We start from the raw sequence: 12,750 nt of genomic DNA on the forward strand, positions 1-12,750 counted from the left end.
CACTTAAAACAAAAAATGTACAAAAAAATTGTTCTTTAATCATAATTATTATAATAAAAATGTCAAAAATAAAAACAGATGGGAAACTAACAAACAAGTACAAATGCAAGGAAAAAATTCATGGTCTATGATTGTAGATTTCAAATTTTCCAGATGTGCTAATAGGATCTCTGTGATAGAAAAGAGGAATATGCTCTAGTGCTACCTTTTGGAAGGTAGCACCCTATAGATCAATGCATGGCTTTCAAAAGAATAGCCAGTCAGTACCCTGTTCTGAACTGATGAGAGGCGCCAACCTTGAAACATCTGTCTGTGGATGGGCAACTCTTCCTTTTAGCAAAGTTATTCTGGTTTGGCTATTATTTCCAGGTTAGGTAATTAGGTGTTTATGGAAACCATGCATTGATCTCTAGGGAGGTGTATTCCAAATGCTGGCACTAGGAGCAAGTTTCTCTTTTTTACCAAGAAGGTCTTGCAATTTATTGGAAATTTTGTGGGCAGCACTGTCTTTCTATTTACATCTTGGGAGACAGATTTGCATATTCCTCCCATAATCCCTTGCAGTGGAGCAACTATGGCTGTATAAGTCTCCACACACCTAATAGGTGGCCTCTCCATAAGGATGGACATTATCCCCATAAAAAAAATTCTGCAGTTATTAATGTATGTTCTATGCCAAACCAACAAGAATTATCCCAGTTTGCCATGGGTTTACTATAATTTGTGGAAAACATTGTATTTGTTGTGACAATGGATGAGACATGAATCCATTATGATTCTCACACACCTCTGGCTAATGCCAATGAATAGATCCTCCGTCGCCGACAGTGGGGGTTGTGGCTATGTATCATTGATACTGCTGTATTGCTTTTATTGGCATAATACAGAAGGTGTTTTAAAACTCACATACCTTACTTGGCGTTCATCAGGTTGTGGTTGGAGTGTCTGCATTTTACAAGGACAGAACACAGCTGTAATGTGAACAGAGCCATTTAAGAGGCATCTATACCATCTGCGCTATACTTGTTATCCATTACTGCAGAAACAAGATGCTAATTCTCAATTTAGAATGTGGCATGTGTTTTTTTAGGTTTCATTAATACTTACTGAACTCTATTGCCAAAAACAGGCACAAAATAATAAGCATTTTAATAAAGCTGTAGAATACAGCAGATGTTCCCAGTTTTCTCAATAATAATAATTGCAATGATCAAAATTTTTGTTACTACTAAAATATGTATTCTTATTGGAATATAAATGCTAAACACAGTATACTGATACATGCATTATTACTATGGATATGGACTACCAAATAAAGAGAAATGTGTTAAACAACAAGCTATAACATGTACAAGGACTGATGTCATAATCTCAAAATAAGACAAAACTGAATAGAAGAAAAACTTTTTATTATTTCTCCTGGGAATTTCGGAGTAGAAGTATTAAATTGCAACAGTTGTATCCTTTAGGCTTCTATTCTCTTGGCTGCTAATTAAAATGAATACCAATATCTTAGTAATATAGCCAGAATACTTTTATTCAGCTTTCATGTATTTTTCAGCTTATTAGTAGTGGTAGTAGCGTTAGCAGTAGTATTAGTAGTACAGTGTAGAATTTACTACTAGTCTAAGGCATCATGTTCCTTGTAGTCCTAGCATAATACATGGCAATAAGCAGCAGAAATGAGTCTGGTTAAAGGAAATGCCTCATGTAAGGCTGAGATCACATCTGTTGTAGAAACCAGTGGAGAGAAAAGTCCTGAATTGTGGACTTTTTTCTCCACCGCTTTCAGTTTTGAAACAGCCAATACCCAGCAGACCCGTTTTGTTTTAAAAAACTTTTTCCAGCTCTATATATTTTTTAAAGTACCATATGGAGCAGCCATATTGTATGGAATGAATCCAGCACCACAGAGAAAGTTAAAAAAAAAATCATAAAACGTAACTTTTAATGATCATGTCTTCATTAAAAATCATCATATGCATAGCAAACAAAAAAAAACAACTGTGAGAACTCCAAGGAAACACATGACAGCACAAAAAGTACAAAAATATAAAAACTTTGGATTACGCATTTCAAGGCCCCTTTGTCATAGCAAGGTGCATGAGTTGTTATTGCAGGAAGAATGGAATGCCTGCTGTGATGGCTGCTATATGGGACAGCAGACCATCACGGCATTCAACAGTAGGCCCCCGGTAAGTGAACAAATGGCGGCGATTGCCGGTATGCGATCCATGTATGCTGTGATGGCTGCTGTTTGAGATAGCACACCCTAACAGGTTAGTGTAAATGTAAGTGTCAGCAGTCCCATAATGTGGGAATGGCGCCATTTGTTGTGATAGGCTACTGTCCCTGATAACATCCAAGTAATAGCGGTGGTCCTGCCCTCGCTGATCGCCACTATTGGTTAGTCTCTGACTACTGACCAATAGTAGCAATCAGTGATATCACAGAACTGCTACTACACTTTGCAACTGCCATAAACTACTCTATTGGGTTTAATGAGTAGTTGAGAGGTTGCTAGTAGTTGCTGTACTGTATTTTGCCTATTTATCATATTTGCTATCCATACTTACCTGCTCTGTTGCCTTCCTGTGCTGTGTCTGTGTTCCTTCTGCATTGCCTCTGCCCACCTTGTCTTTGTACCACCTGCATTTCCCTCTCTGCACACCTCCTTATTGAACCGCCTGCTTCCTATCTGTTTACCCTCTTTGTTGTATTACCTGCTTTCCTTCTGTCTACCCTCTTTGTTGTATTACTTACATCCCATCTGTCTACCCTCTTTGTTGTATTACCTGCGTCCCATCTCTCTACCCTCTTTGTTGTATTACCTGTGTCTCATCTGACTACCCTCTTTGTTGTATTACTTACATCCCATCTGTCTACCCTCTTTGTTGTATTACCTGTGTCTCATCTGACTACCCTCTTTGTTGTATTACCTACGTCCCTTCTGTCTACCCTTTTTGTTGTATTACCTGCGTCCCTTCTGTCTACCCTCTTTGTTGTACCACCTGCGTCCCATCTGTCTACCCTCTTTGTTGTACCACCTGTGTCCCTTCTGTCTATCCTCTTTGTTGTACCACCTGCATCCCTTCTGTCTACCCTCTTTGTTGTACCACCTGCATCCCGTCTGCCTACCCTCTTTATTGTACCACCTGTGTCCCTTCTGCCTACCCTCTTTGTTGTATTAACGGTGTTATTTCTGTTTTCCACCCTATTTGTTCACGTTTTAAAAAATTTTTTTTATAGTAGTTTAGTTTAGTGTCAGGAAACCATCACCTTAATTTTAGTAATAGGGACTGTCATCATAGTTTAGTGTAGTTTAGTGTTAGTAGTTAAAGGGGTATTCCCAACTCACCCTCTCACCAACCTGCATGCTTTGTGCTCTGTTCACTATCTGGTTTTCTCGGTGAATTGGTGGGCGGGGTTTCACTTGCCCTCTCCCAGACAAAGCCAGCTCCGCTCGCTCTCTTCATAGCAGTACATGTTTGCAGTCAGTAATGAGGGATGGTTGTAAATAAATTAGCACAGTATCTCTGGAAGATGCATACTATGAAGCTGATATAGCAGAGCTGGATTTCATAGGTGATGAGAATCCCATAATTTACATGCTACAGGAACAAGAGTCAGCTTGCAATAAACTGTTTTAGATCTGTGTTTACATACAGAAGAAAGAGACTCCCTGTCTCAGTCCTTATCAGCAAAATTCAATTAACCGATTGATAGCTGGGAGATAAACAGCTCAGAAATACAAGCTGCTGTCAGCATTCAGCTCCCCCTCCCTCCCTTCCTGACAGCAGGGAGCTATGTCACTTGTCCTGGGCGGAGAGATAAGACAATCCCCAGGTCTGTGGTTAGGAAATGCAGTGTAAACAATGAAGTGAATAAATTAAGATAATAGCCAAACAAAGCAGTTTTGATGAAGCAATGTATTTAGGAAAAGTCTTAACTCCACATAAGCTAGCAGTATAGATAGGATCCTTGAAATGGGACAACCCCTTTAATTATTTAGTGTCAGGGAAGTTTACATAAAATTAGTTTAGGTGTAGTGTTAGTTTAGGGAATCCGTAGTTTAGTGTAGTGTAGGGAATTCCGAACGGCTTACATGCGCTCCCCATAGAAATGAATGGGCTGCTTTTCCCCATTCATTTCTATGAGGAGCGTGCGTATGCCGGATCCCATAGAAAGCAAGGGGACCTGTTTTAAATGCCGCTGATTCGGAACGTTTACACGTTCAATATCAGCCAGTGTATCCTCCGTGTGAAGGGGCCCTAAGATTAATAGGGGTGCCCAAACTTTTTCATAGGACTGTATGTTGATGAATATTTTAAAGGGAGGCTCCAATTCTGCCAATACCTGCCAAGCAAGAGGGCAAAGTATGGTGTGAAGATGTATAAGCTGTGCGAGAGAGCTTCATAGTATACCTACAAATTTAAGATATACGAAGGGAAGAACACCAGAATTGATCCTCCAGAATGCCCCCCCTTCCTGAGAGTTACTGTCAAAATTGTGTGGGATTTGGTACAACCACTGCTGGACCAGGGTAACCACCTCTACCTGGATAATTTTTATACCAACGTGTCACTCTTCAATAGCCTCGCCTATTCACCTAGAGGTGGTCACAGCCACATCCTGTCCCCGGGCGCCAGTGCTTTTACTTTGGGGTAAGTATGACACTCATTAATTCCAGCATGTGGTTTTGTCGTTATCGCACCGCCGGAAATTAAATGTGGCTGAAATTATTCCGCATTTCACTTACAGTTCACTTATCGGCAACTGGATACAGCGGCCTACAGGTGTTACATCACTGTCCCCAGGATAACAGAAAAAATACTAAAGTAATACTAAAACATAGCTTTTGTTGCCAGTAAAGATAAAATGAAGTCCCCCAAGTATATTTTCGTAAGACATTGGTCACCATATGCTGTTGTATCACAAATAATTCTGGGGTAAACAGAGAGGTTTCCACAGAGACAATAAATTGACATAAGATGGGAGGAGAGCTGTTGGAGCTGATATGCTGAGCATGTAGTCACTAGCCCACCTCAAAGTAAAGCACAATTCAATGCATTTCTATTGGCAGATAGCACCAAGTTCACCAGGAGCCAAAGACAAGGTAGCTATAGGGACTGATGCCTATCAATATTGCAGTTAAAACTGAAAATCCTGTACAAGAATAGTCCACTCCGAGCACTGGCACCTCCTTATATATATGGTTGCCATGAGTTGCTCCAGCACCATCCACTCCCTTATCACTAGGGAGCCAATCAAATTACTATTACTTACTATCCACCAACATTTTTAAGTCTTTTTTAGTGGCATACTTACCCAGTAATTTACTATTAAGTACATAATCATACATTTCATTTCTTGTATGAAAGTGCATAACCATACATTTGTCTACATTAAACTTTATTTGTTAAGTCTCAGCCCATTTTTCCAGCTTCTCTAGATCCCTGTATGATATTCAACTATTCTCCTCAGCTTTTATTATATTAGAGAGTTTAGTATTATCTGAAAATATGGACACCCTGCTCTGTAAACCCTCTACTAGGTAATAATTAAACAGGAGAGAACCCAACACTAAGGGTAAGTTCACATGGAGATTTATGGTCAGGATTTTGAGGCCGTATTCGCCTCAAAATCCTGACCAAAAAGCTGGCTCCCATTGAAATCTTTGGGAGCCGTTTCGGCTCCTAGAAAAAGAAGCTAGATGCTCATTCTTCAGGCTGTTTCGCCTTGCGATTCGGCCTGAAGACACTTCCTCCTCCCAACTAGGCCCATTCATTGGGCCTAATGCGTACCGGAGTGCGGGACTGTATGCAGTTCACCGGTATTCAGTTGCTGTCTTTCGGACAGGAACTTGAAGCAGCCTCCGCCTCAGATTCCGGTCCAAAAAAAACTGTGTGAACTTACCCTAAGCCCTGTGATATTTCCAGTTAACAAGAACACTCTATCACTGACCCAGTTGTGAACCCAAATATATATGGTTTGCCCCAGTCCCAACATTCTTATTTTGCTCCTTACCATTTTATTTAGCCATGTTGGTTTTCTATAATTTCTAACACACTTATTCCCATATGTTTTTGACTGGCCCAATTTAGGATGTTTTTTTTAAAAAAAAATGGTCGATTTACAATGTGCTCCCTTCAATGTGAGGACATTGTTCCAGATTATACTGCTAAACTTTTCTCTCAGCTGGTGCAAATTGGCCTTCCTGAAGTTCAGTAGTTTTTTTTGTTTATTTTCAGTGTCTTTCTTCTTTTTGGGCACTGGACTAGTTGGTAAAAGTAATTGTCTTTTATTACTAGCAAAAACCTGTTTTCTTTGTTGGACCTGTAGGTTTCTGCCTCCCATTTTATAGCTGGGTAGTTGAAATCCCTTATAATAATGACTTCATAGCATTGACTCAAGGAGACAATGTGTCTGGGAAAGAGGACCAGACGACAGGAGTAAGTTCAATCCTGTGCCTGGACCAGAGGTGTCCCAAGATGAGGAAGCTAAGGGGGAGGTGAGCAATCCCTGAAAATCTCCCAGCTAGTGGGAGAACAAGAGAGATTGCCAGGATGGAGTCTCTTGACCTATATCTCAAGGCTCTGTGGTTCTGAATGTGGATTTTGGAGATGCCAGAACTCAGTAAGAGGACCCAGAGCAGGGAGGATAAATTGTGCAACAGACTTTGGGGAGCTTTTTTGCCTTTATCCTCTTGTGAAAATGAAAAATTTGGGGATATATTGACAGTTTATTGGAGAAAAAAAAAGTAATTTTTAATTTTTACGTCCCAATGTTAATAAAATCTGTGAGACAGCTGTTGCATTAAAATGCTCACTATACCCCTTTATATGTTCTGTGAGGGGTGTACTTTACAAAATCGGGTCACTTTGGGGGAGTTTCCATCGTATTGATACTCTAGGTACTCTGAAAATGCACTGAAAACTATTCCACATAATGCCGATATAAAGCAGAGATATTGTAGATAATATTTAGTAATGTATTTGGGTGGAATGTCTATTTGTGTGAAAACCAGAGCATCTTATATTTTGAAAACTGTGATTTTTTTTTTTTCCAAATTTCCATAAAATTTCCGATTTTTTTTTTTTTTAATAAAAAAATACAAAATTATTGATCAATGTTTACCACAATTTCAAAATCATTTGTGTAAGTTAAAGCGTCTCAAACACTTTTGGGCTGTTAAAGGGGTTGTCCAGGATTTTTTTGTTTTTTTTTTAAATTAGGCTGGGAGAGGTGAAAAAAACTTAAAACATACTCACGTGTCCCCGATACTCCGGTGTCTCCCAGTGCAGTCTGGCCCTGCTGCTCTGGTTTCTTCTTCTGCCAGTAGTTTCCATTGAGCGTGACATGAGGCCAATCAGCGGCATCAGCGAAGGTCATGGAACGCCAATATCTGTGACATCCCAAGTCCTTATCTTAGGCTGCTGATTTACCTCAAAAACAGGGAAACACTGGAGCACTCAGGTCATGTGACTATGCTTTTAAAAAAATAAAAAAATAAAAATATTAACCTTCTCGGCCTAATAGAAACTCATAAAAGCTCTGGCTTGAAACATGGATAGTTTAAGATGGTTTATGCCATGACCACACACTGTACCTCAGCTTCTTCATGTCATGGTGGGAGGGCAGAAGGCCCATCCTTGCCCCATGGGCCCCTTAGAATCCTTATGGTCTGGCTCTATTGGCGGTATACCACTGCTTCTTACAAAGACCAAGCAATGAGGGGCTTTTCTATAATTTGTAAATAATTAGTCATCCTTTTCTAGTAAGTTTGATGCAGATGGTAGATGGATCTTGCTCATTTACCAAGGAGAAAGGGAAAGACTGTATGCCATTTGCTATGGATAATTCAAAGTGGGCCATCAAAGAAAATACAACTGGGCGGAGTCTGACCACAGAACAAGACGGCCGCCTAAAAGAAGAGCTCCTGTCACCTCGCCTGGTAGCCAAACGAATACCTCGCCCTGAGGAGTCAAAATGGTAAAACCTCTGAAGGATAGAGTCGGGGAGAGACCGGAGACCCCGAAATCTAAAAAAAGCATTGGATCTCTTGAGAAATTTGTCCGTAAAAAGACACTGTAGTCCCCGGCGCGCTCTCACAATATGGCGCTCCCGCCTTCTTCCTCATCAGAGCTGGGAGAGTTGGAGGACTCGGACCAGGAGGATATCCCGCAGGGCATGGAAATAACTGATTCTGCAGACTCATCACCTATCTCCCGAGCTTACCTGAAGAGAATTCTCTCCCAGACCCTAGCACAAGCTCTCTCTCCGGTGATGAAGGAGCTAGGGGAAATAAAGGCTGAGGTAAGCCACATGGGGACACGCTTAGATGTAGTGGAAAACAACCAATCCGCCATCTTAACTTTTTGTAATGCTACAGAGACATGCTGCAGACAGCAATTAAATGCCCTCAACATTGCTTTAGAAAAGATTGAGGACCAGGAAAACAGGGGAAGGAGGAAAAATATCAGGTTTAAAGGGATCCCAGAGTCTATCTCACATCAAGACTTAGCTGCATCTAAAATCTTTGCCATGCTTTTGGGAGATGAACAAGCTGCTTCCATTTCTATAGATCGAATACATAGGGCCCTTCGCCCGGTCTCTTCCTCAGCAGAACCCCCTAGGGACGTAATTTGCGCCCTGCTATGTCATACAGATACTGCGGCGGTCTTCAGAGCAGCTAGATCTTTTAAAGACTTGTCATTAGATGGTGAACCCATATCTCTCTTCCAGGACCTGGCGCCATCCACTCTCTATAAGCGGTGCATCCTCAGACCATTGACTGCTTACTTGAAAGAGAAAAAGATTCTTTTCCGCTGGCTATTCCCATTTGGGTTACAATTCCAATATGATGGCAAACGCTGCACAATTAGAGTTCCAGATGATCTACCTGCGGCCTGGAATGTGCTTAAAATTGATCCTATACCTATATCTTCTTGGCTCTCAGTTACCGACCAACACTTGGACTTCCCCAAGCTTCCTTCAACTGAACAATGGATGAGAGTAACCAAGGGAAAATCTGCGAAATCCAAGAGACTTCCACTATGAGGTCCTCAAATTCATTCTATGACTACACATTGGTTTGTCACGCAACACTGGACTGTTACTAATGCTTCTAGTTGCTAAACATTGTTTAGTTCTCTTCTTCTCTCTCTTTCTATTCCCCTATTTATTCTATCATTTATTTTGTTCTTTCTCTCTGCTCTTCTAGCCCTTCGTCTCCTTATCCCTTTGTCCTTCCTTCCTTTTCACCTTTATTCTTTTATGATACTTTGACTCTGAAATTTAGCATGTTACTGTTATATTACGGCTCACCAGGCGTTGACACTGATCAGGAAGATCATGCATAAACCATGGTCTTTACCCCACTCCGTTCTCCCCTCTTCCCCTCAATGCTTTATTATAAGCATTCGATTTGTTAAGTTGATACTTAAAGTTATACTAGTTGTTCTGTTATCTTTCAGGTCTGCAGACTTTAAACTTAGATATGAGCTCTTTGTTATCTTTCCAGTACTCCAGTCATTTATCTTCTATCCCAGACAATATGGCATCACTTAAGTTTACATCTTGGAACATATGTGGTCTAAATATCCCTCAAAAACGTTCCCAACTATTCACATTGTTAAAACGATTTAAGACTGATATCTGTTTCATACAAGAAACACATTTTAAATCCTCTCATGTACCTAGATTACCCACCCATGATTTCAAACACTGGTTTCACAGCTCCTATGCAAAAGCTTCCAGAGGGGTCTCCATAGCCATTGCCAAAACGGTTCCTTTTGAACCCTTGGTAATATGTGCAGACCCAGAAGCACGTTACTTATTTGTTAAAGGCAAAATTGGGAATCAGTTGATATCCTTAGGTAACCTTTATGCTCCTAATGTCAAGCAACCAAATTGGATCTCACAAACCCTCTCTAGATTTAGAGACTTTGCTGAGGGTATTAGAATCATTGGAGGAGACTTTAATATTGCTCTTAATCCTCTGTTAGATTCATCGTCTTCTTCCAATTCACATTCCCAGAGGTCTTTGGCTAGTATCCAAAAAGCGCTAGGTGAGACGGAAGTATTATACTCTTGGAGAATCTTCCATCCGTCTTCTAAAGACTTTACCTATACTTCCTCAGTTCATTCCTCCTCACATCGCCTTGATTATTTATTTTTGTCTAAACCTTATGTAAGTACTCTAACTGCTGTCAATATAGGTTCCTTTACTATTTCAGACCACGCTCCGGTTTCTATGTCTTTGTCCCTCCAGAGCCTCCCCGCGACATCCTGGTCTTGGAGGTTTAATGAGACCCTCTTGGACGATCCTCGCCACGTAGCTTCCTTGTCCTCTAAATTACACCGCTTCTTTATGGAAAATCCAGCTTCGGACACTTCATATGCCATCACATGGGAAACGCACAAAGCGTTCATTCGAGGTGAGCTAATCGCATTAGGTGCGAGGGTTAAGAAACAGAAAATGGCCCATCTAAACGAGCTTTAAGCAAAAATCTATGCCCTTGAGTGTGTTCAGAAACGCTCTAAAGCCATTTCAGTGCAAACAGAGCTTAACGACCTTAGGAATCAACTGCGCAACCACCTGAATATCAAATATGCTAAAAGTTACCAATACTCGAAAATTTAAATATTATTCGCTAGGAGACAAGGGAAATAAGATAATGCCACAAATGATAAAGAAACAAAAAGATTCGACCTTTATTTCCAAAATAACCCCTGACGGTGGGTCGCCGGTCACCACTACGGAGGAAATTGCCTCCCAGTTCCAAAAATTTTTTCACAACTTATACTGTATAATCTATCACCAGTCTTGAACCCTAATGATCCAGAAATTGCTACACGTATGGATGACTTTCTCTGTGCCCTGAAATTGCCTTCCCTGTCTAAGGACCAGGCCCTTTCACTTCTCCAACCCATTACTTTACAAGAGGTACAGAAAGTTCTCTCTTCGCTGCCACTCATTCTTCACTTAGACGTTTATTCCCAGATGCACCTAACCCTTCTTGGTTCGAAACCCTGCTCTCTCAAAACCATTCCTCGAAAGGGATCATTTCCTTGATTTATACTCACTTATTAACTATCTCTTACAATGCCAAACCCACTTATATTGGCAAGTGGGAGAAAGACTTAAACCGTATTTTCACAGAACCAGAAATAGCTCGTATTCACAATAGATCCCATGGGTTTTCGCCCTGTATTAGGACCCAAGAAAATTCATTTAAAATAATCACAAGGTGGTATAATGCCCCAGCTAACCTAAAAATGAAACGTCTACGTGAAGATGACATTTGCTGGAGATGTGGAGAGAAAGGAGGCACATTAGGTCATGTGTTTTGGTTCTGTAGATATATAACACACTTCTGGTCACAGGTGGAAGAAGTGATCTGCCAAACCACCCACAATAAACAATTTAAACTTTCTCCTGCCTCAGTGCTACTGTGGCTACCTGAAAATTCTTGGACCCCCTCCAGGAATAACTTACCTACCCTACTGGTTCAAGCAGCAAAACTTTTGATACCACTACATTGGTTAGACAAGGATCCTCCCACAGCCGCAGAGTGGTTGTCTAAAATAGATGATCTAGCAAGACTTGAAGAATTGTATAGTTGGGAACTAAGAAGGCACCAATCTTTTGTGGTTTTATGGAGACCATGGTTCGATTATAGGAATTTACATAAGCCATAATTCTCTACTTTATATGCTAATATTGTACTGGAGAGCTACTGGACTACTCTCGACAGTCTGAATTAAGACCCTTACTCGCTTATCTTCCATCCCTTCCCCTCCTCCAATCTGTTGTTCACCCAACCTCCTCCCTTTATTCACCATTTGTCTACTTCATTTGTTTTTACATTTTTTCCATTTTATTCTGTACTCACCTCACAATTTCAATTATGTATCATTATCTATTGTTTATCTTGCATGTTCACTATTTTTCCATGTACCATTTGCTTTGTTCACTTTGCATATCCTTTTCAACAAAACCAGAATTTGAAAGAAAGAAAGAAAATACAACTGAGATTATACTGACCCTCAGTTGCACATGCTAGGATTTACTCTAAGATCTTATTTTATATCACCTATATATTTGGTGTTTGTGCTATAAAATTGCATTTTTGGATAGATATCTTTGTTATGATTTCTAATGTAGTTGGAGGTTGATCTAGTGTTATTTCCTATAAACTTACAGGGGTTCCGGGGATTTCATTTTTTATGGCCTCTCCTTGGGATAGACCATAAATAGCTGACCCCAGAAAACTTAGGGTGCAGAGCTGTAGTATCTGTGTGCCACCACTATACAGGCTACAGAGTTATCTGCTTCCAGTTCCAGGCATTATATGGTAAACAAGCCGAAAATACCCCCAAACAGCTGATCCATGCAGGAGTTGCCTGTCGGCCCCCCCACCGACCAGACATTTATGTCCTAGGGGAGGCCATAAAAAAACTGTGGATAGCCCCTTTAATTCCAACCTGGTCCAAATGAGTAGTATTGTTGGTAGAATAATACATAAGGATAAGTAACATATAAAACTAAAAAAATATATAAAATGAATAGTGACTTGATATCGAGGATAACATAAAATAAGGTATTATATTAATACCATAGGCTCCTTGAATAACTAAATGAGAAAACCTGCACTCTCTGTCTTTCTCGTTCCACTCCGATCAGGAAACAGTTTTAGCTTGTGCCATTAAGAGATATGTGTAATCAGTACCTTCAGTTTAGCTATA

This window comes from Leptodactylus fuscus, chromosome 2, assembly GCF_031893055.1.
Source record: "Leptodactylus fuscus isolate aLepFus1 chromosome 2, aLepFus1.hap2, whole genome shotgun sequence".
In the NCBI taxonomy this organism is placed as follows: domain Eukaryota; kingdom Metazoa; phylum Chordata; class Amphibia; order Anura; family Leptodactylidae; genus Leptodactylus; species Leptodactylus fuscus.